Here is a 22,884-nt window from a genome sequence, read left to right as displayed (position 1 = left end):
AATATTTTTGGAATAGGGGTTGGTTATATGAACCAACCAAATGACTCAAGACATTATGATATTAGACAAAGCCTTCTTAAGGACACAACAGATATTCTAGGCTAATATTACACGAGCGTAATATATCTAGAAAAGCTTTTTCTGCAAGACCAGTCACACACACACACACACACACACACACACACACAATTTTGCTAAAGAGGGAGCTAAAATAAGAAAAAAATAAATGGCCTAAGATCACACAATTTGCGTGAGGTGAAGACTGAATTTCAACCCAGATCAGCCTCAGTTTATAACCTTTACAGTTTTCCTGAACATTCTCCATGTTGTGACTTAAATAAGGGAAAAAAATGATTTGCAGAATAGAACTGTTTAGGGCCCAGGAAACCTTAGACATGTTGAACAGTTCTTTAATTAAGTGGTTATGTACTTTGTGCAAGACGACTTCTATGGCTAGTTGCTTTAAAATCCAGGCCAGTGATTCTTACTGTAGAAGGCTTCTAAATCATTCTGTAAAAATGCATTAGAATAATGTTTATAGAGTACTCAGTAACTTGAGCAGAATCGTACAGACAATTTCACAAGCAGCTAGGCATGCAAAATATTTGTCTTTCTTATTTTACTCTCTGAAAGTTATTCTCCTTGCAGCTACTCTAGGAAATGCTGACATAGAGTAAATTTGACATTTTCAAGGACTGTACTGCTGCTTTGGTGGACAGCTCTGTATAACCGGTTTACTGGGTTTCCAAAGCCTTTGGATATTTTAGGACAAAACCTCATAACTTCTATTTATAGAAATTTCCTTTGTAAAGGGAATCCATTTATTATAATCTGATTTCTGGTAGGAATAAATTGTCTTATATCCTTTCGCCTCCCATTCCTATTAATAAATAACAGAGGAAACAACAGCAACAATCTGATTCTCCGTGCCTTTTCATTTTCATGGCTGTCTCATCCTACTTTTTATGTCCCATTCTTTCATTGAATGATATAGCTATTATATAATATAAATTTACAATAAGATCTAGCAACAGGCGCTAGATTCAAAATCAATTGTTTAGGTAAAAGTGGTAGTCAAAGTCATTCTATAAAGTCACTGAAATCATGATGTAATTGATAGGATCTGGGCCTAGCATGAGTAACAAAATCATATAAATATCTAATTATCTCAATAGGGGCAGAAAAAGAATTTGTCAGAATTCAACATCTCTTTATGATTGAAAAAAAGAACTTTGAACGAATTAGGTATAAAAGGAATGTACCTCAACATAATAAAGGCCATATATGGAAATTCTATAGCTAACATACTCAATGGTGAAAAGTTGCAAGCTTTTTCTCTATGATGAGGAATAAGAAAAGGATGCTCACTCTCATCAATTCTGTTCAGCATAACAGTGGAAATCCTAGCCATAGAAACTAGGCAAGAAAAAGACATAAAAGGTAGCCAAATAGAGGGAGAAGTGAAATTGTCACTGTTTGATGAGATGATCATGTGGAAAATCCTAGAAACTCCACCAAAAAAACTGCTGGTATTGATAACTTTAGTAATTTTGCAGGATACAAAATCAACACACAAAAATTAGTGTTTCTTTACACAACTAAAGCTATTCAAATAAGAAATCAATGTCATTTATAATAGCTTAAAAATACATAGGAGTAAATTTAACCAAAGAAATGAAATACCTATATACTGAAATCTATAAAACAATTATGAAAAATAGTAGACAACATAAAGGGAGAATATATTCATGGATTAGAAGAAAAAATTTTTAGATATCCATTCTGCTCAAAGTGAACTACAAATTTCATGCAATCTCTATCAAAATTTTAGTGTCATTTTTTCACTGAGGTAGAAACAAAGCTTAATATCTACATGGAAACACAAAAGACCTCAAAGAACCACAGCAATTTTGAGCAAAAACAAACAAACAAATAAAGCTGGAAGTCTCACACTCCCTGATTTTAAAATATAAAGTTATGGTAATCAAAACAGCATGGTACTGGCATAAAAATAGACACATTGAAAAATGAAAGAGGACAAAACACACAGAAATAAACCCATGTATATATGATCAATTACTCTCTCACAAATGTGCCAGAAATATGTATTTTCTTCAATAAATGGTGTTGAATAAATCAGCATATATCCATATGCTGATTGATGAAACTGTGTCCGTGTCTTACACCGTATTCACAATTTCTCTAAAAACTGGATAAACAACACAAGCATAAACCCTGAAACTGTAAAACATCTAGAAAAAAACCTAGGTGAAATGCTCCACAATATTGGTCTGAGCAAAGATTTCTTTGATATGACCCTGAAAGCACACCCAACAAAACCAAAACTCAATAAATGGGATTAAATCAAACTAAAAAGCTTCTGCACAGCAAAGAGGACAATTGGAAATCCTATGGAATGGGAGAAAATATTTTCAAACCACAAATCTGATGTGAGGCCAATCCAAAATATATGAGCAACTCAACTTGATATCAAGAAAACAAAGAACCCAATTAAAAATAGGCAAAGGACCTAAATAGACATTTATCAGCATAAGTCATACAAATGGCTAACAGATATCATCACGAATTATTAGGAAAATGCAAACTCACACCACAATGAAATATCATCTTACACCTGTTCGAATGGCTATTATCCAAAAGATGAAAGATAACACGTGTTGGCAAAGGTGTGGAGAGAAGGGAACCCGTGCACTGTTAGCGGGGATGTAAATTAATACAGACATTATGGAAAACAGTATGAAGGCTCCACAGCAACCTAAAAATAGAAGTACCATATGATTCAGCAATCCCATTTCTGGGTATATATCCAAAGAGATTGAAATCAGTATGCCGAAGAGATATCTGCACTCCCATGCTTATTGCATCATTATTCACAACAACTAACATATAGAAATAACTTAGGTGTCCATCACTAGATGAACGGATAAAAAATGTGGTATAGACATGTGATGAAATACTATTCAACCTTAACAAAGAATAAAATCCTGTCATTTGCAACAACATGGATGAACCCAGACGATGTTAGGCTAAGTGAAATAAGATAGGCACAGAAAGAAAAATAACAAAATCTCACATATATGTGAAATCTAAAAACAGAAGTAGGGAGTAGAATGGTGGTTTGCAGATGCTAGGGGAGTGAAGTCAATGGGAAAAGGGGAGGTTACGTATAAAAACTGTACAATTTCAAATAGACAAGAAGAATAAGCTTTAATGCTCTATTGCATAGAATGGTGACCATAATAAATAAAAATACATCATATGTTCCAAAATTGCCAAAAGAGTGGATTTTAAATGTTTACACCACAAAAAATGATGAGTATATGAGTTGATAAATTTGTTAGTTTGATTTAATTATTCCACAATGTAAAACACGTACCAGATATCACATTGTGCCCCACAAATGTGTAATAATACAATAATAATTTGTGAATTAAAAGTGAAATTTAAAAAGATCTAAATAAGAATTTTGGAAGAACAAAGAGACCTTGAAAAGTCATATGTGACTAAATTTACAGTAATCAAGACTAGAGTCTAACTTTCTATTTCCTCTGCTGTCCCTTTTTTTCTCTTCCCTTTTTTTTTTTTGTTGTTATTGTTTTAATTAGGAGAGATAGTAATTCAGCAAAACTAAGAACATTATATCTTTCAAATGTAGAGTAGTGATCAAGAGTGTAGAATTGGAACTGGACAGCTTAGACTCAAAATTCTAGTTTCATCAGTGTCACCTTGACCAAAATACTTTTAACTTCTCTGTGCTTTCGTTTTCTTACCTGTAGAATGATAAAAATAATTGCACCTTTCTCATTGGGCTGTTGTGATGATTACATAAGTTACATGTTTGAAAACAAAAATTATGTGTTTAAAGGCCACATAGTAAGCACTAAAGTGAAGCCCTTTTATTATTATTAATCCGTTTAATAACCTGGCAAGGGTTTGTCTCAGGCCATTAATGTTTGTTTTCTATGTATTTTCCTATCCCTTTTTTTCCTCTCACTAGTATCTTGAGGGTTTTTTGCCTACTTCAGCCACACCAATGCTGAAAAAAATATTCAAAGAAATTATTGACTTAAATGTTAAACAGATTTCTGGGTCATGTTTTGTTTTGTTTTGCTTTGTTTGGTCATGCTAGGAGTACAGAAAATCACACAAGATAACACAAATGCAATGTAGAGAATCCACTCTAATATGTGTTTGCTGATAAATATTCTATAAGGTTCTAATTCCCGCTTTTGTCAAGCATTTAGTCTGTATGCCTCATTGTGAAGAAAAAAAGTTTCCCTATCTTAAGAGTGCTGTAATGCATATATGGTGAAGTAACACATGGATTATGCACATAATATGCTTTGGGGAAGTTAAGGGGGGAAATCATTTTTGAGAGTTCTGATTGAGGTTAATCAACTCAAACAGCATTCAAGAATATACAGAAAATGTCTTGGAAGATTAATCTGGGAAAGCTAAAGCAGATTTAAGAGTGGGTAGGAGTTGGACAAGTGAATTTGTAAAGTGGCTAGACGGAAGCCCCCATAGGATACCTCACAGTTGCCTACAACTCCATATGATCAAGACTTTCCAGCCTGGTTCTCTGGCCTATTTATTATCTAATTTCTTCAGCTTTGTTGAGGTGTAATAAATTCCATGGATTTAAAGTATACATTTTAATGATTATTGACATATATAAATGCCCATAAATCCATAATTGCAATAAAGATAACAAACATAATAAATACACACACACACACACACACACTGTATTTGGGGGGATATATATATTTTTTATTTTTTTATATATATATATTTTTTTATTTTTAAATATATATATATGTTTACCCCAAAGTTTTCTGATGTACTTTTGCAAACTCCTCCTGGAATACTTTTCCATTCACTCTATTCTCCACCTCCAGGTAACACTGATCTGAAGTGTTTTTGCTATAGATTTGTTTTAATTATTTTAGTAATTTACATAAATGGAAGCATATATACTTTTTTGGCAGGGATCTTCTACCATGTGACACAATTATTTTGAGATTTTTTTCATGTATTGCGTGTATCTTAGTTAATTCCTTTTTATTTCTGAATAGTATTCCATACCACCATGGATATACCAGTATATGTTTATCCTTTTGTCTATTGATGAACATTTGGGTTGTTTCCAATTTTTAACTATTAAAATTAAAGCAGGTATAAATGTTCATGTATGAGTCTTTGCTAGGCATATATTTTCATTTCTCCTAGGTAAATACCTAGAGATGAAATGGCTGGTTTTAAGGTAGATGTACATTTAATTTTCAAAGAAATGTCCTATTTTTTAAAAAAAATTTAAGTTCTGGGATACATGTGCAGAATGTGCAGGTTTGATACATAAGTACACAGGTGTTACGGTGGTTTGCTGCAACTATCAACCCATCATCAAGCTTTTAAGTCCCACATGCATTAAGTATTTGTCCTAATGCTCTCCCTCCCCTTGCCTCCTAGTCCCTGACAGACCCCAGTGTGTCTTCTTCCTCTCCTTGTGTCCATGTATTCTAACTCTTCAACTCCCACTTACGAGTGAGAACATATGTTGTTTAGTTTTCTGTTCCAGTGTTGGTTTGCTGAGGATGATGTCTTCCAGTTTCATCCACATCCATGCAAAGGACATGAACTCATTCTTTTTTGTGGCTGCATAATATTCCATGGTGTATATGTGCCACATTTTCTTTATCCAGTCTATCATTGATGGGCATGTGGGTTGGTTCCAAGTCTTTGCTATTGTAAATAGTGCTGCAGTAAACATACATGTGCTTGTGTCTTTATAGCAGAATGATTTATATTCCTTTGGGTATATACCCAGTAATGGGATTGCCGAGTCAAATGGTATTTCTGGTTCTGGATCCTTGAGGAATCCTTGAGGAATCGCCATGCTGTCTTCCACAGTGGTCAAACTAATTTATACTCCCACCAAGAGTGTAAAAGCTTACATATCTCTTCACAGCCTTGCCAGCATCTCTTGTTTCCTGGCTTTTTAATAATCACCATTCTGACTGGCATGAGATGGTAGCTCATTGTAGTTTTGATTTGCATTTCTCTAATGACCAATGATGATGAGCTTTTTTTCATATGTTTTTTGGCCACATAAATGTCTTTTTTGAGAAGTGTCTGTTCATATACTTTGCCCACTTTTTGGTGGGGTTATTTGTGGGGTTTTTTTTTTTTGGTATATTTGTTTAAGTTCCTTGTAGATTCTAGATATTAGAACTTTGTCAAATGGATAGATTGCAAAAATTTCCTCCCATTCTGTAGGTTGCCTGCTCACTCTGTTGCTAGTTTCTTTTGCTGTGCAGAAGCTATTTAGTTTAATTAGATCCCATTTGTCAGTTTTGGCTTTTGTTGCAATTGCTTTTCGTGTTTTAGTCACGAAGTCTTTGCCCATGCCTAAGTCCTGAGTGGTATTGCCTAGGTTTTCTTCTAGGGTTTTTATGGTTTTGGGTTTTACATTTAAATCTTTAATCCATCCTGAGTTAATTTTTGCATATGGTATAAGGAACGGGTCCAGTTTCTGTTTTCTGCATATGGCTAGCCAGTTTTCCCAGCATCATTTATTAAATAGGGAATCCTTTCCCCATTTCTTGTTTTTGTCAGGTGTGTCAAAGATCAGATGGTTGTACATGAATGGTGTTATTTCTGAGGTCTCTGTTATTTTCCACTGATATATATATATATATATATATATATATATATATATATATATATATATATATATATATATATATCTGTTTTGGTGCCTGTACCATGCTGTTTTGGTTACTGTAGCCTTGTAGTATAGTTTGAAGTCAGGTAGTGGTATGCCTACAGCTTTGTCCTCTTTGCTTAGGATTATCTTTTCTATACAGGCTCTTTTTTGGTTCCATGCGTTCCTATACACAAATGACAGACAAGCAGAGAGCCAAATCATGAATGAACTCCCATTCACAATTGCTACAAAGAGAATAAAATACCTAGAAATTCAACTTACAAGGGATGTGAAGGACCTCTTCAAAGAGAACTACAAACCACTGCTCAAGGAAATCAGAGAGGACACAAACAAATGGAAAAACATTCCATGCTCATGGATAGGAGGAATCAATATCGTGAAAATGACGATACTGCCCAAAGTAATTTATGGATTCAGTGCTATTCTCATCAAGCTACCATTGATTTTCTTTGCAGAATTAGAAACGCCATATTTCTAAAGAGGTTTTATGACTTTACATCTGCCAGTAATGTTTAAAGGTTTGATTTGCATGGTATTCTAGCTAACACATGGTGTATTCATTTTATTTATTATTTGCTCTCTATTGTGAGGATATAGTGATTTCACATTGTAGTCTTAACTTGGCCTTCATTTTTTAAATGTTTTATAAGTTAAAGGAGATAGAGGAAAGTGACATAATTCTGGAAGGGAAGAAGTTAAAAAGAGAGGAGAAAAGTAATGTAAACATTCAAATATGTACAGGGATTAGTAGTAGATAGACAACTTTAAATTTTTCTATTAAAAAAGAAGTGACAGTTGGGAACGTAAAAAAATGTTAAATTAAGTTTTGACATTAACCCTACAAAATAGAAAGTAACTTATAGTATAGTGTGTATATGGCATGATTGTAGTGATAGACTATTCACATATTTTCAGGACTGGTGGCCTAGGAAAATTGGAGAAAGATCAGTTAGGTAGCAATTACAGTATTCCAGACAGAAGATAATTAGAAGAAGATTGGTCTGATAATTACAGAAAGAAAACATTTTATTAATGAAGATTTTCAGTGCTCGGTAACAATTAAGATTACAAGGAGAAAATAAGGAAGAAGAAACCAAAATAATTTAGTAGATAGGAACCGTACACTATTTTAGAGGAAAAATTTATTATCTAATTTTAAAATGTTGAGTTTAGGTTAATATTAGTACTTTGATCTATGGCCATCTCCTAGATTTTTTTTTTTTTTTTTTCTGAGCGGATGTTTCATCTTTAAGAAAAATAACACTAATACACTCATGTTAGCTAATAGCAAAATGTGGTTGCCATTTGAACATAATATACAAGGCATATTAATTTATTTCGTGATAGGGAGGGTGTATTTCACCAGAAAAAAAAAGTCTGCAAAATGACCAGATTTATTTGAATACTTTGTCACATCTTGGTCTGGGTGTTTCTAAGATTTAGGACAGCATGTATATCTATTGATGGCGGTTAGGACAGTCATCCTTGGCTCTTTCACATTTCCACGTGTGGGCTTGGAAGCAGAGGTTCTGGTGGTCTTTGTTCTGAAGCATCTCTTCAGGCATGTTTGTATAGCAAACTGACTTTTTGGATACAGAAAGAGTGTCTCTTTCCGGAGCAAAAGGCAGACTCATTTGTTGTTCAGTATGCTATAGGTAATGCCTGTCTCTTCGGAAAAAGTGGGATGAGTTTGCCAGCAGCCTCTTATAAATAATTGGAAATCTAAGTTTAGAGATCCTCAGCTGTGAAGCAAACTCACTGTATGAACAGAATCGACCTGGTATGCTTCGTGTCATGTGGCACAAAGTGGGGTCAGAGGGAAGAGTCATGACCATGACACCCATTCTACTTTCTGTATCATGAGTGATAAAGGCTTTTATCTCTGACTTAAGAGTCTGCTAACATCCACGTAATTCTGGCATGATAAGTTGGTTGCTTGCAGATAAACTAAAAGCTCCAGACCTTTCACAGATTTTGGAGGCAAAGAGGGGATGCAAAGGATACATAACTTTCTTGAAAAAGAGAATAATAATAAATGCTCTTACCCCTGTAGTGGACAAACTAGGAAGAAGGGTCTCCCACTGTTCTACCTGTTAAGGTATGTTGACAGGTTGAGCAGGTACAGGTGGAATTGAAACAAGGCATTCAAATGATGCTACAGGCAGGCAGGCAAATGAAGGGATAATATCAAGACAGTGGTGCAGGAAGTTCTGCAGCCCTAGTTAAAGGGAAAAGTGGCTGTAGCTGCTGAGTCAAGAAGCCTCAGCAAAAAATAAATAAACAAATGACTGTTCTTTACATTTTGAAGAAATGAATTGTGAATTCTCAATGAATTTGTGCCTTCCAATCTAACAGTACTCCCCCAGGTTGTAAGAGCTGAGGTTTTAACAGTTTTGCATGTCAGAGATGGGTAACTGCATATATCTGATGTGTTTTGAAAGCCTGTGGCTTCCTTTCTCCCAGCACTGCAGAAAAAAAAAAAAAAAAAAAAAAACAAGCTGAGCAAAAATTAAACAGAAGCAGGATTTTCTCTTGGCTTGATCTACAGGAAGAATTTGGCTGAAAAGACGCATGCTTTGACAATGAAGTTGCTGGCAGTGGCATCTTAATTCTGGCAAGGGCAGAAGAGAATGTTAATAGCATAGACCCCAAGCCAGTGTTCCGAGAGCACCTAATGAATCCTGAAGCCGTCATTCACCACAGCTAAAATGTGATAGCCCGTTATATCACCATGGCCAGGCAGCATTCAGCACAGACAGCATGTCACATCAGCAGGGGAGAGAGTGCTGGGCGGACATTTAAATTTGAGCCCCATCAGGGCTCCCAAAAGACACCAAGATACAACTAGAAGCAAGGTGTTATGCCAACTTGACTGAACTAAGGGATACCCAGATAGCTGGTAAAACGTTAGTTCTGAGTGTGTCTGTTAAGGTGTTTCTAGAGGAGATTATCATTTGAGTCAATGCACTGAGGAAGAAAGATCCACCCACCCTCACCAACACAGGCAGGCATCGTCTAATCCCCTGACGGCCTGACTAGAACAAAAAGGTGAAGGAAGGGGAATTCTTTCTCTCTGCTTGTCCTAGAACATCCATTTTCTCTGCTTCTGGACATTGGAGCTCCTGGTTCTTGGGCCTTTGTCTTCAGAATTTATGTCAGGCCTTTGGAATCAGACTGAATTACTCTACTCCACCAGCTCTTCTTGTTCTCCGGCTTATGGATGGCAAATCATAGAACTTTTCTGCCTGTATAATCATGAGAGCCAGTGCCATAATAAATCTCTTACATATCTATATATCCTGTTTGTTCTGTTTCTCTGGAGAATCTTGACTAATACACAAGGCAAGTCCGCAGGGTATGTGTGTGGAGAATGAACCATTTCCAAATACCTAGGAAATTCCTCAGGATAATGGTAGAATTTACACTTTGCAAGTGTATTGAAGCAAAGCATTACGTGATCTACTTGTGAATTGCTGGTATCACCTGTATCCATAAAACTAACCACTAAGAACAGACAATGCTTTCAAAGACAAGACTGTGAATGTAAGGAATGGTATCACTAGCAACAAATTGAAAAGAAATGCATTGAGCTCAGGCTGGAAAGGTCATTGCAGGAAAAACAAGAATAATGACTGAAAAGGTTAGTTAAAAAAAAAACTTGTACAGTCTCCCAATTATACTGTATAAGTTATGTACAAATCTTTTCGGAACTCCAAAGCACTTCAATGAGAAATTACAGACTCAGGGAAAATAGCAGTAGGACTTATTATGTGTCATTTTAGATAATTATAGGCAACTGAAAGTCCCAGCTCAATTGTAGTGACCTGGTGCAAGATTGGAGTAAAAGTTTGCAATGTTAGCTTTGACTTTGCCACTCCCCCGTCATAGGGAAATCATATGTTAATGAGATCAGCAATGCATAATAAACAAATGTCATCATGACTGAGTTAGCCAATAGCTACGGGCTTTGCCAAGTGGAGGAGAAAAGATGATGCAGCTACCCAAGGTTTCAGAGGAAGAAGAAAAGGATGACACAAGGTCTAAATTGAGGTTAGATGTTTGGACTTTGCAGATTTTTGGTACCAATTTTTTTTTTTTTTTTTTTTTTTTTTTGAGACGGAGTCTTGCTCTGTCGCCCAGGCTGGAGTGCAGTGGCGGGATCTCAGCTCACTGCAAGCTCCGCCTCCTGGGTTTACGCCATTCTCCTGCCTCAGCCTCCCGAGTAGCTGGGACTACAGGCGCCCGCCACTGCACCCGGCTAGTTTTTTGTATTTTTTGGTAGAGACGGGGTTTCACCATGTTAGCCAGGATGGTCTCGATCTCCTGACCTCGTGATCCTCCCGTCTCAGCCTCCCAAAGTGCTGGGATTACAGGCTTGAGCCACCGCGCCTGGCCTATTTTTTTGTTTTCATTAAGACGAGTGACCATTCGGCACAAAGAGGTAAACATCCAAGCTCATATGCACTGTCAAAAGAAACACATGTGGTTTCTAGTGGTTCATAAATTCCTCCTTCTTAACGTGAAATGCTAGTGAAAGTGCCCCAGCTTGAAACAGGAGGAGTACACCAACACTCTGTGAGGTCCCAGCACTCATTTTAGGCTTTTCAGCCAAATCTATACAAATATTTTAGACTCAGTAGTAGTAGCTTGTCTGCTAACACTAGTCCTGTATCACAGTCTTTACATTTCACCATAACACACATGTCCATGTTCTTGATTTTAATTGGGAGTGAGAGACACGTATTCCAGAAAAATTAACCTGACTTGAAGGCTCAATATATGAGGTCACATCGCAGTTTTTCCACTTCAGCTCATACCATGTGAATTTGGACACTGGTTGAATCTCCATTTTTTACCTAAAAATAGGGACATAAAATGTATTTCAGAAAAAATCCTAAATTAGATAATGAAAAACAAGATACTTGGAACTGTGTTTCATAAATATTGGGCATGTGTGATTGAATCATTCTAATTTTAACCAGCATTTTGCTGAAATGGCTCAGAGCCTGGTTCTGCTTTGAAAAAGCTATAAAAGGACAGGCTTTAGCCGAAAACGATACTTTCCCTTGTTTACCTCCAGTGAGGCAGGCAGATGGGGTTACAGAGAGAAATGCAAACACATCTGATTTCACCAGTTGCCTGCAGCCTTTTGCTTCCAGCTTTCTCAGTTGTCTTCTAGGCCTTTTCCAGACAGGCCAACCCAAATATGATTAATTACCTATCTATTGCTGGCTTACATGGGTAAGAGAGTTTGGCAGTGAGATATGCCTGGGTTCAGAGAATAGCTTACCATTTCTTATACCTGGGTGCCATGTAATTCTTTTTTCTTTTTTAGTAGAGTATAATTCTTTTTTTTTTTCTTTTTTTTTCTTTTTTTTTTTTTTTTTTTTTTTTTTTTGAGACGGAGTCTCGCTCTGTCGCTCAGGCTGGAGTGCAGTGGCCGGATCTCAGCTCACTGCAAGCTCCGCCTCCCGGGTTCACGCCATTCTCCTGCCTCAGCCTCCCGAGTAAGCTGGGACTACAGGCACCCGCCACCTCGCCCGGCTAGCTTTTTGTATTTTTTAGGAGAGACGGGGTTTCGCCGTGTCAGCCAGGATGGTCTTGATCTCCTGACCTGGTGATCCGCCCGTCTCGGCCTCCCAAAGTGCTGGGATTACAGGCTTGATCCACCGCGCCCGGCCTGAGAGTATAATTCTTTATAATTAGAATTTTACTTATGTGTAAAAGCATAGCCACTTATGCCTCTTTCACTGTGCAGTTGCTTTAATTACACATAAATATTGAGAGTCTGTAAAGAAGTACATTCCTTTAGGCACTGTGCTTAGGCAAATTTCTTAATCTCTCATAGCTGCTAGGCTGAGCTATCCTACGGGAACTTTATGAGAATTTCATATATATTTTAAGAGTAACTTAAAATGTATAAACTGATATAAGGATAGGGAGCATGATTAAAGAGTTCTTTCCTTACTAGATGTGCCAGTCATGTTTTTGCTTTTTCTTTCCCTAGTAATTAATCATCCAGGATTATTTTCCTTGCCTTTCCATGATCTATCCTTCTACATCTGTTTATGTGAAATAGTTATGAAAAAGCCTTTGTATTTGTGAAGAGGACCCCGAGGGCTCTAATTTGTATGGGAATTTGCTCAGTACTTCTGTGTGAACTAACTAGAAGTGGGAAGCAATCATAAATGATTTAATGTAAATTGTTTTGGGAACTGATAGATCACTATTCATCATTCTGTTTGCACTTATAGATGTGTAATGCAAAGGAGAGCACATTTCCCTTGCAGATTAATGAAGGTAGCAACAGAGATTCTAATTTCCCAAGTGAAATACTTTTTACATAGTGGTAGCTTTGGGAGACAGGTCTGAACCTCATTAAACTTACAGCGTGTTATACACGGACAACCTAATTCAATTTTTGTAAAAACAGGCAAATAGGCCGTCAATGTAAATTAAATCCAAAGGCAAACAAGTGTCACTATGCTACTATATTACATGAGCATTCGTCTCATAAATGGAAAAGTGAATTAAACTGTTAATTTCACTGGCAATATTAGAAAATCAAGTCTCAATCTGTAGGAGTCAAAAAGAGAAGAGTGTTTTTCTCCATGTGAATTATAATATTTTCCAACCTGCCTCTTCGAGGTTTACACTTCATCCGTAATCCCTCCCTTTGAAAACTAGATTTTTCGTAATTTCCATTTTGTCGTCACTAAAAATTTTCTAATTTATCTTTGGACCTCCAGGTAACCTTTTCTGAAGTTTTAGTATTTTCCTCATCCTGACCAGGGATGTGCAGAATATGTCACTGCCACCCCCTATTCAGTATCTCTCAGAACTATTTAAAGCTTTCACAATAACATTGAGGGCATGCAAGGACCACCAGGACGGAGCACCAACTTGATGTCCTCTTACCAGCTCTTATCTCTGTCTACCCTGTTCCTCCCCATCAAACATCCTGAATTTCAGTCCTATTGAACTACTTGAAGGTATTTGATATATGCCAATGTATCTTTTTTCCACTTGTAAATCTTGTCTGACATTTTTTCCAAGTTCTCTTTTCAAACAAGAGAATAATATTGCATCTTTCAAGATTCAAACAGTCTATGCAGCCTTGACTATGCACCCTTCCTCCATGAAGGAATGCACTTGCTTTGTGGCCCTTTGCTCCCGTATAAAATCATGTCATGGCACTATTAGAGTTTCCAAACCTTCTTCCACATCACTTTAATGTCTCGCTTATCTTTGTTCTGCCAATATGAAGCACAGTGTCTGGCCCCAAGGTATGTGCTCAATATATTGTTCAATAAGGGTATTTATTAAATGAACAAAATCTGATATATACAAAGGAAGTAATAGATGATCATTTTCACTTTATAAGCTCTTAATTGCTAAAGTAAGTTTTATCACATCCCCAATTCTTGTCAGGGAACCAGTTGCCCTGCCATGGTATCCTAGAGACTTTGGCTATGTCCCCACATAGGCAAAGAGTGGAACCACAGCTTTTGTGAGTCCAAGCAGCTTGTTTTGTGATACTCCATGGACACGAGAGGATGGGTGGCCTGCGAAGAACCGCAAAGGGCATCTCCCACTTGCTTTCTTCTCTTCCCTTGGGGAATATCATGAGATAGTGTTGGTTCTTTCTGCTTAATTCCCCTTAGAATAGAGCTGCAGAATTAGAACCATTTAGCCACTGTCTAGATTTGGCTCCACAATTAATGGGGGTATCCTATAATTCACGGGGCAGTAATCTTTTGTATTACAGAATCCTTTTTGGTGTGTAGGACAAGGACCATGGGGAGTACTTTTTTTCTGTGTGTTTTTTTCCCCATTGTGTAAATAACAAAATGTTCACAACTGAAAGTGGCTCTTATCTTTATAGGTCAAATCTGTCAGGCTTTGGCCTTTCCTTATCTTAAGAACTTGATGATACTTACTCATATCCTTTCTCTTAGTTATATTCTTTTTTTCTTCTTTTCTTCTGGTTTTCTTTTCTTTTTTCTTTCTTTCCTTTTTCATTCTCTCATTTCTCTTTTCTTTCTCTGTCTCTCTGTCTCCCTTTCTTCACACTGTGGTTTAGACTACAGTGCCGTTCAGATTACATATGCTTGGTATACAGAAACCATATTTCCTTAATTTTTTAAGGTTATCAGACAAAACCCTTACCACTTTGTGTATGTGTAGAAGCAATGTTAGAAAAACAGGCCCCAAGATGTGGTCAAAAAGAGAAGAGCGTTTTCTTCATGCAAATTACATGACAAGAAAAGATACTAGAGAATAATAATTTGTTGTTTATAGGCAACATCCATATATTTCTGTTTATACCTTGACATAACTCTTGTTTTCTCTACCCTGACAAAAGAACCTCCATTTAAGAAATAAGCCATAAATATTGCTTAAATATTGTGGCAGCCATGAGATTGCCTCACTATAGATAATTCTCTGAAGCATTCAGTATTATAAAAAAATAAATAAATAAAAAGTTTGCAGGGTATTGATCACATGGGACATAAGGAGAACAGAAGGTCCCCAGGGTACCAAACATTCTTTAATAGTTGTTTTATTTCTCTTGTTCATCCAATACCGAAATTAAAGCAAAATCAAAAATTGTTACTTTGAAGTCAATTCATTCTCCAGGCATCAGAAATATTTCTTAATCACTCAGCTGTAGTCTTTCCTTTCATAAAATGAGGCTAATAATACCAAATTCATTGTTTTGTGAAGGGAAGTAATTACATCACAACTATAACCAGAAATTAAGCCGTCTTAATTTTAAGTAATAACATTACTCTCAGTGTCTCTCTAATCAGTAATGAAAAGGAACACTAAGTCCCACTGAGAATTCACACATCCTGGTTGTTTTATTTGTCTCATGTGAATACCTGAAAGGCTATGAAAGCCCTCTTTGCAGATGACCGCTGGCAATCTATTCTGGAAGGTATCTATGGCACATCAATTCAGGCTTTGTGAGACCCAAAATAACCTGAACAAGTATTTGACAGCTGCCCCAGAAAGACTAGAATAGTGAAAGTAGCTTCAGAAGGTCTTTATTCAAAAGAGGTAATTCAACCTGAGTACTGAGGTACAATAAAGAAATTTTGACCTTGCTTTCCCTCAGAAGTATAGTCCTTAAATTCTTATTTGTTTTGCTCTGCTATCATTTTTATAAAAAAAAATTTTGCAAAGGAGGTAGGTAACAAAATTCATTCATAAAGCGAATATCACTCTTCTAAACATTCATCTTCATAAATAGTTTGCATAAAGGGAGTTATCTCTCCAGTAGTCGGTCCCCTTATAATTAACTTGGTCTCTCATTACCAGTTTGGCAACCGAGATCATTCCAGTTGTTTCCACTGGTGGTTCCAGTTGAGTTAAGTCATGGATTATAGAAATATATGTGCAAATGACTATAGCCTTATGTACTTCTGTGTTGTGTACCATTTTTATATGAGTGCTTCTTCCAACTGCATTACTAACTGAGAGGACTAACTCCACCCTACAAATTCTTATCTTTTATGTAGATCACACACTGTTGAATAAATGCCACTGCCTTTGGGTCCTTTTTGATTTTCATGCTAATGTAGGTAGTCTGTTCATGCTGAATTATGGCAAAGATATGCCATGAATAGTAAGATATCCAGTAAATTATGAAACTATTAAACAACAATGTGCATGATGATCATTTTAGGCTTTCAGACAATACCATTGGGGAAGGGGTAATGAGGATTTGGAAAAGTAAGTTAACAAGTACAATTCATATCATGCAAAACAGACAGGCACTTATTCTATTCACTCAAAGCCAACTGGTAAGCTTTATTATTGTCATATGTGAAATTCATATCTTAATCTCATTTTATGCCACATTAAACTATCCCAACAGCCAGCAAATCCCAGCAGCAATATGTTTTCAATTGGTGACATGTCTTGTGACAAGGGGTTAATTTCCTTTGTCAGTCTTTTGAAGGCAACTTTTCCACTAGAGTAGGAATTGTGTAATGCAGAACATACTTCTTAAACTGGTCAAATGATTTAATAAAATGTCTGTAAAATCAGTTTAATAGAAATCCTTTAACTCCCCCAGTGTGAGTAGAAGGTTTAATGACTCCAAGATTAACTTCAAACTGTAGTTTCAGCCTCTGATTCCAGGACTGGCTCATTGGGAAGAGAGCTGGCATTTTCTCATATGGAACTGACTTGGTGCCTCAATGCCCAGTGCCTGTGGCCGCCGCATCTGCAATCTGTCTGGTGGAATGACATATGCTGGGCCTCGGGTGAATCACATTGGACAACTTACAGAAAATGTTGAGAGCAAGAGAAATGGTTGCTGTCTTTTAGAATTTGTCAAAACAGGAGATACTAATTTCAATGTCTTATAATAATTTTTGAACAAACCTAGCAGTACAGCTATTTCCTTCCATGTGCTCAGGAAGGCTGAGATGCCAGTGCTCAGTTACTGCTGTACTTCTTCAATGAAGACTTTGGAACTGACCTGACTCACCCTTATCCAGTTTCCCATAGCAATTGTTCCATTCACTCTGGGCACACTGAATATTTTTATTTCATTTTAAAATAGACTATATTATTATTTACCCAAGGAGATAATGATTTTCTCCTGGACCTTAATTAGGTATTAAAGACCTATGTTTGGTGGAGTGGGGCCAAGATAGCCATCTAGAAAGAGCAGTGTTTGCAGGCTGCCATTGAAAAGAACCATCATAATAAGCATGTGAATGATAACAATATGCATGTGAATGATAACAAGCATGTGAATCCTTCACCAGCAACTAAGGCATTCAGATTCTCTCATCAGAACTGACTAGGAGACTGGCATAATCCTCGGAGAGGAAAAAAGAACAGGGTGGTGCAGTGGCCCACCTGAGAACCACGTGGGGAAGGGGAGTCTTCTTGCCCCAGCTAGGGAGGCGATGATGAGTGACTTAAGCCCACCGAGCTCCCAGGCAGAGGGGCAGCCAGCCCCACAGCTGTGGCCGCCTGCTGTCTAAGCCATTTGTGCTCCTTGTGGGAGGGGCAGCAGCCAGCCCTAGAACTCAAAACTGCCTAACACGCTAAGCTCCCTGGGCGAGGGATAGCATTCATCTCTATAGCTCTAGGCTTTACTTTTCCACTGCCGGAGCCAGGGAGGGTGCACATCTTGGTCCCAAGATGTGTCTCCCACAACTCAACACAATGGTTGTGGCAGACTGCTGCCAGAGTGCCTCTTCAGGCCTCACCCTGACGCACCCTTCTTCACTGGGTTGGGCTTCCCTGCAGGAACTCCAATAACTCTAGCCAAAGGCTCAGGGACAGAACCTGGATCTCCCTTGGCCTGAACCCCTAGGGGGAAGGGTGGCCATAGTCTCTGTAGACCAGCAGACTTAGCTTTTCCTCCTGGTAGTTCTGAGGAATCTGGGTAGCCCAGATGAGTAGGTTTACTCCCAGCAAAGCACACCCACTCCACCAAGGGACAAAGTGCTTCATTAAATGGGTCTTGTTCTCTGTGCCCCCCAACTGGGTGAGACCCTCCAACAGGGGTTGTCAAGACAGCCTACACAGGAGCAATCCTACTGGCATCAGGTTGGTGCCCCTTGAGGTCAGAGATCCCAGAATAAAGAGCAGGCACCCAACTTTGCTGTCGTCTAGCCTGCTTGAATGATATCTCTAGGCATGGGAGGAAACCAGATGAACAGGGCCTAAAGTGAACCCCCAGCTAACCACAGCAGCCATACAGAAGGGGGACCTGACCATTGAAAGAAAAACAAACAGAAAGTGACAACAACAGCATCAACAACAACCACAAAAAGCCCCTACAAAAACCCCATCCAAGGGTCAACGGCCTCAAAGATCAAAACTAGACAAACTCATGAAGATGAGAAGGAGTCAACAAAAACACACTAAAACCCAAAAGGCCAGAGAACCTCTTCTCCAAATGATCACAACGTCTCTCCAGCAAGGATGCACAACTGGACAGAGGATGAGATGGACAAAATAACAGAACTAAGCTTCAGAAAATGGGTAATAAAAAACTATGCTGAACTAAAGGAGCATGTTCTAACCCAATGCAAATAAGCAAAGAACCTTCATAAAACGTTAGAGGAGCCACTAACTAGAATAATCAGTTTAGAGAAGAGCATTAATGACCTGATGGAGCTGAAAAACACAGCATGAGAACTTTGTGAAGCATACACAAGATTCAATAGCTGAATCAACTAAGTAGAAGAAAGAATATCAGAGTTTGGAGACCACCTTACTGAAATAAGGCATGCAGACAAGACTAGAGAAAAAAGAATGAAAAGGAATGAGCAAAGCCACCAAGAAATATGGGACTTCATAAAAATACTGAACCCACAATTGATTGGAGTACCTGAAGGAGACAGGGAGAATGGAAACAAGTTGGAAAACACACTTCAGGATATTATCCAGGACAGCTTCCCCAACCTAGCAAGACAGACCAACATTCAAATTCAAGAAATACAGAGAACATTGCTAAGATACTCCATGAGATGATCAACCCCAAGACACACAAGCATCAGATTCTCCAAGGTCAAAATGAAGGAAAAAATGTTAAGGGCAACCAGAGACAAAGGCCAGGACACCTGCAAAAGGAAGCCCATCAGACTAACAGTGGACTTCTCAGCAGAAGAATCTATAAGCCAAAAGAGATTGGGGGCCAATATTCAACATTCTTAAAGAAAAGAATTTTCAGCCCAGAATTTCACATCTAGCCAAACTAAGCCTTATAAGCGATGGAAAACAAACAAACAAACAAAAACCTTTTCCAGACAATCAAATGCTGAGGGGGTTTGTTTCCACCAGGCCCACCTTGCACGAGCTCCTTAAAGAAGCACTAAAGATAGAAAGAAAAAACCAGTACCAGCCACTTTAAAAACACACCAAAATATAAAGACCAAGGACATTGTGAAGAAACTGTATCAATTGGTGTGTAAAATAAACAAATAGCATTATGATAACAGGATCAAATTCACACATAACAATACTAAACTTAAATGTGAATGAGCTAAATGCTCCAATTAAAAGACAGACTGGCAAATTTGTTAAAGAGTCAAGACCCATCAGTGTGCTGTATTCAGGAGACCCATCTCATGTGCAAAGACACACATAGGCTCAAAATAAAGGGATGGAGGAAAATTTACCAAGCAAATGGAAGGCAACACAAAAGCAGGGGTTGCAATCCTAGTCTCTGACAAAACAGACTTTAAACCAACAAACACCAAAAATACAAGAGCATTAAATAATGATAAAGGGAAGAATTCAACCAGAAGAGCTAACTATTCTAAATATATATGCACCCGGGAGTGCCCAGATTTATAAAACAAGTTCTTAGAGACCTACAAGGAGACTTAGGCTCCCACACAATAATAGTGGGAGACTTTAACACCCAACTGCCAATATTAGATCAATGAGACAGGAAATTAACAAGGATATTCAGGACTTGAACTCATCTCTGGATCAAGTAGATCTAATAGACATCTACAGAACTCTCCAGTCCAAATCAACAGAATATATGTTCTTCTTAGTGCCACATGGCACTTATTCTAAAATTGACCACATAATTGGAAGTAGTACACTTCCTCAGCAAATACAGAAGAACTGAAATCATATAAAACAGTCTCTCAGATCACAGTGCAATCAGATTAGAACTCAGGATTAAGAAACTCACTCAAAAACACGCAATTACATGGAAATTGAACAGCTTGCTCCTGAATAACTTCTGGGTAAATAATGAAATTGAGGCAAAATTCAAGAAGTTCTTTCAAACCAATGAGAACAAAGAGACCAATGTACCAGAATCTCTGGGACACAGCTAAAGCAGTGTTAAGAGGGAAATTTATAGCACATCAGAAAGATCTCGAACTGAAACCCAAATATCACAATAAAAAGAGATAGAAAGTCAAGAGCAAACTAATCCAAAAGCTAACAAAAGACAAGAAATAACCAAAATCAGAGCTGAACTGAAGGAGACTGAGGAAGAAAGCACATTCCAAAAAAATCAGTGAATCCAGAACCTCCTTTTTTGAAAAAAATTAACAAAAATAGACTGCTAGCTAGACTAATAAAGAAGAAATGAGAGAAAAATCAAATAGACATAATAAAAAATTATAAAGGGGATATCACCACTGATCCTACAGAAATACAAGCTACCATCAGAGAATACTATAAACACCTCTATGCAAATAAGCTAGAAAATTGAGAAGAAATGAATAAATTCCTGGACACATACACTCTCCCAAGACTAATTCAGAAAGAAGTCGAATCCCTGAATTAGACCAATAACTAGTTCTGAAATTCGAGTAGTAATTAATAGCCTACTAACCCAAAAAAAAACAAGGTCTCCTCCCTAACTCATTTTATGAAGCCAGCATCATCCTCATACCATCATCCTCATACCAAAACTTGGCAGAGACACAACAAAAAAAGAAAACTTCAGGCCAATATCTCTGATGAACAGTGATGCAAATATCCTCAATAAAATACTGGCAAAGCAAATTCAGCAGCACATCAAAAACCTTATCCACCATGGTCACTTGGCTTCATCCCTGGGATGCAAGACTGGTTCAACATATGCAGATTAATAAATGTAATCCATCACATAAACAGAACCAAAAACATAAACCACATGATTATCTCAATAGATGTAGAAAGACCTTTGATAAAATTCAACATCCCTTCATGTTAAAAACTCTCAATAAACTAGGTATTGAGGGAACATATCTCAAAATAATAAGAGCTATTTTTGACAAACCCTCAGCCAATGTAATATTGAACGTGTAAAAGCTGGAAGCATTCCCTTTGAACACGAGTACATGAGTACAAAACAAGGATGCCCTCTCTCACTACTCCTAGTCAACATAGAATTGGAAGTTCTGTCCAGGGCAATCAGGCAAGAGAAAGAAATAAAGGGTATTCAAATAGGAAGAGAGGAAGTCAAATTGTCTATGTTTGCAGAAGACATGATTTTATATTTAGAAAACCACATCATCTCAGCCCCAAATCTCCTTAAACTGATAAGCATCTTCAGCAAAGTCTCAGGATATGAAATCAGTGTGCGAAAATCACAAGCATTGCTTTACACCAACAAAAGACAAGCAGAGAGCCAAACCATGAATGAACTCCTATTCACAATCACTACAAAAAAAAAAAAAATAAAGTATCTAGGAATACAGCTAATAAGTGATGTGAAGGGCCTCTTCAAAAAGAACTAAAAACAACTGCTCAAGGAAGTAAGGGAGGACACAAACAAATGGAAAAACATTCCATGCTTGAAAATGGACATACTGCTGAAAGTAATTTATAGATTCAATGCTATTCCCATAAAACTACCATTGACATTCTTCACACAATTACAAAAAAGTACTTCAAATTTAATATGGAATCAAAGAAGACCTCGTATAGCCAAGACAATTCTAAAAAAAGATAACAAAGCTGGTGAGGAATCACTACATGACTTCAAACTATACTACATGGCTACAGTAACTAAAACAGCATAGTACTGATATCAAAACAGACACATAGACCAATGGAACAGATCAGAGGCCTCAGAAATAATGCCACACATCTACAGCCATCTGATCTTCGACAAACCTGACAAAAACAAGCAATGGGGAAAGGATCTTCTATTCCATAAATGGTGCTGGGAAAACTGGCTAGCCATATGCAGAAAACAGAAACTGGATCCCTTCCTTACACCTTACACAGAAATTATCTCAAGATGGATTAAAAAATGTAAAACCCCGAACCATAAAAACCCTAGAAGAAAACCTAGGAAATACCATTTAGGGCATAGGCATGGGCAAAGACTTCATGACAAAAATGCCAAAAGCAATTGCAACAAAAGGCAAAATTGACAAATGGGATTTAATTAAACTAAAGCACTTCTGCACAGCAAAAGAAGCTATCTTCAGAGTGAACAGGCAATCTAAAGAATCAGAAAAAAATTTTACAATCTACCCATCTGACAAAGGTCTAATATTATGCAGAATTTACAAGGAATTTAAATTACAATAAAACTAAACAACTCCCTCAAAAAGTGGGCAAAGGATATGAACAGACACTTCTTAAAAGAAGACATTTACATGTCCACCAAAGATATGAAAAAAAGCTCAACTTCACTG

Source organism: Macaca thibetana, chromosome 12 (assembly GCF_024542745.1).
Source record: "Macaca thibetana thibetana isolate TM-01 chromosome 12, ASM2454274v1, whole genome shotgun sequence".
NCBI lineage: Eukaryota > Metazoa > Chordata > Mammalia > Primates > Cercopithecidae > Macaca > Macaca thibetana.
The sequence above is the reverse complement of the archived record's forward strand: the minus strand, read 5'-3'. Positions refer to the sequence as shown.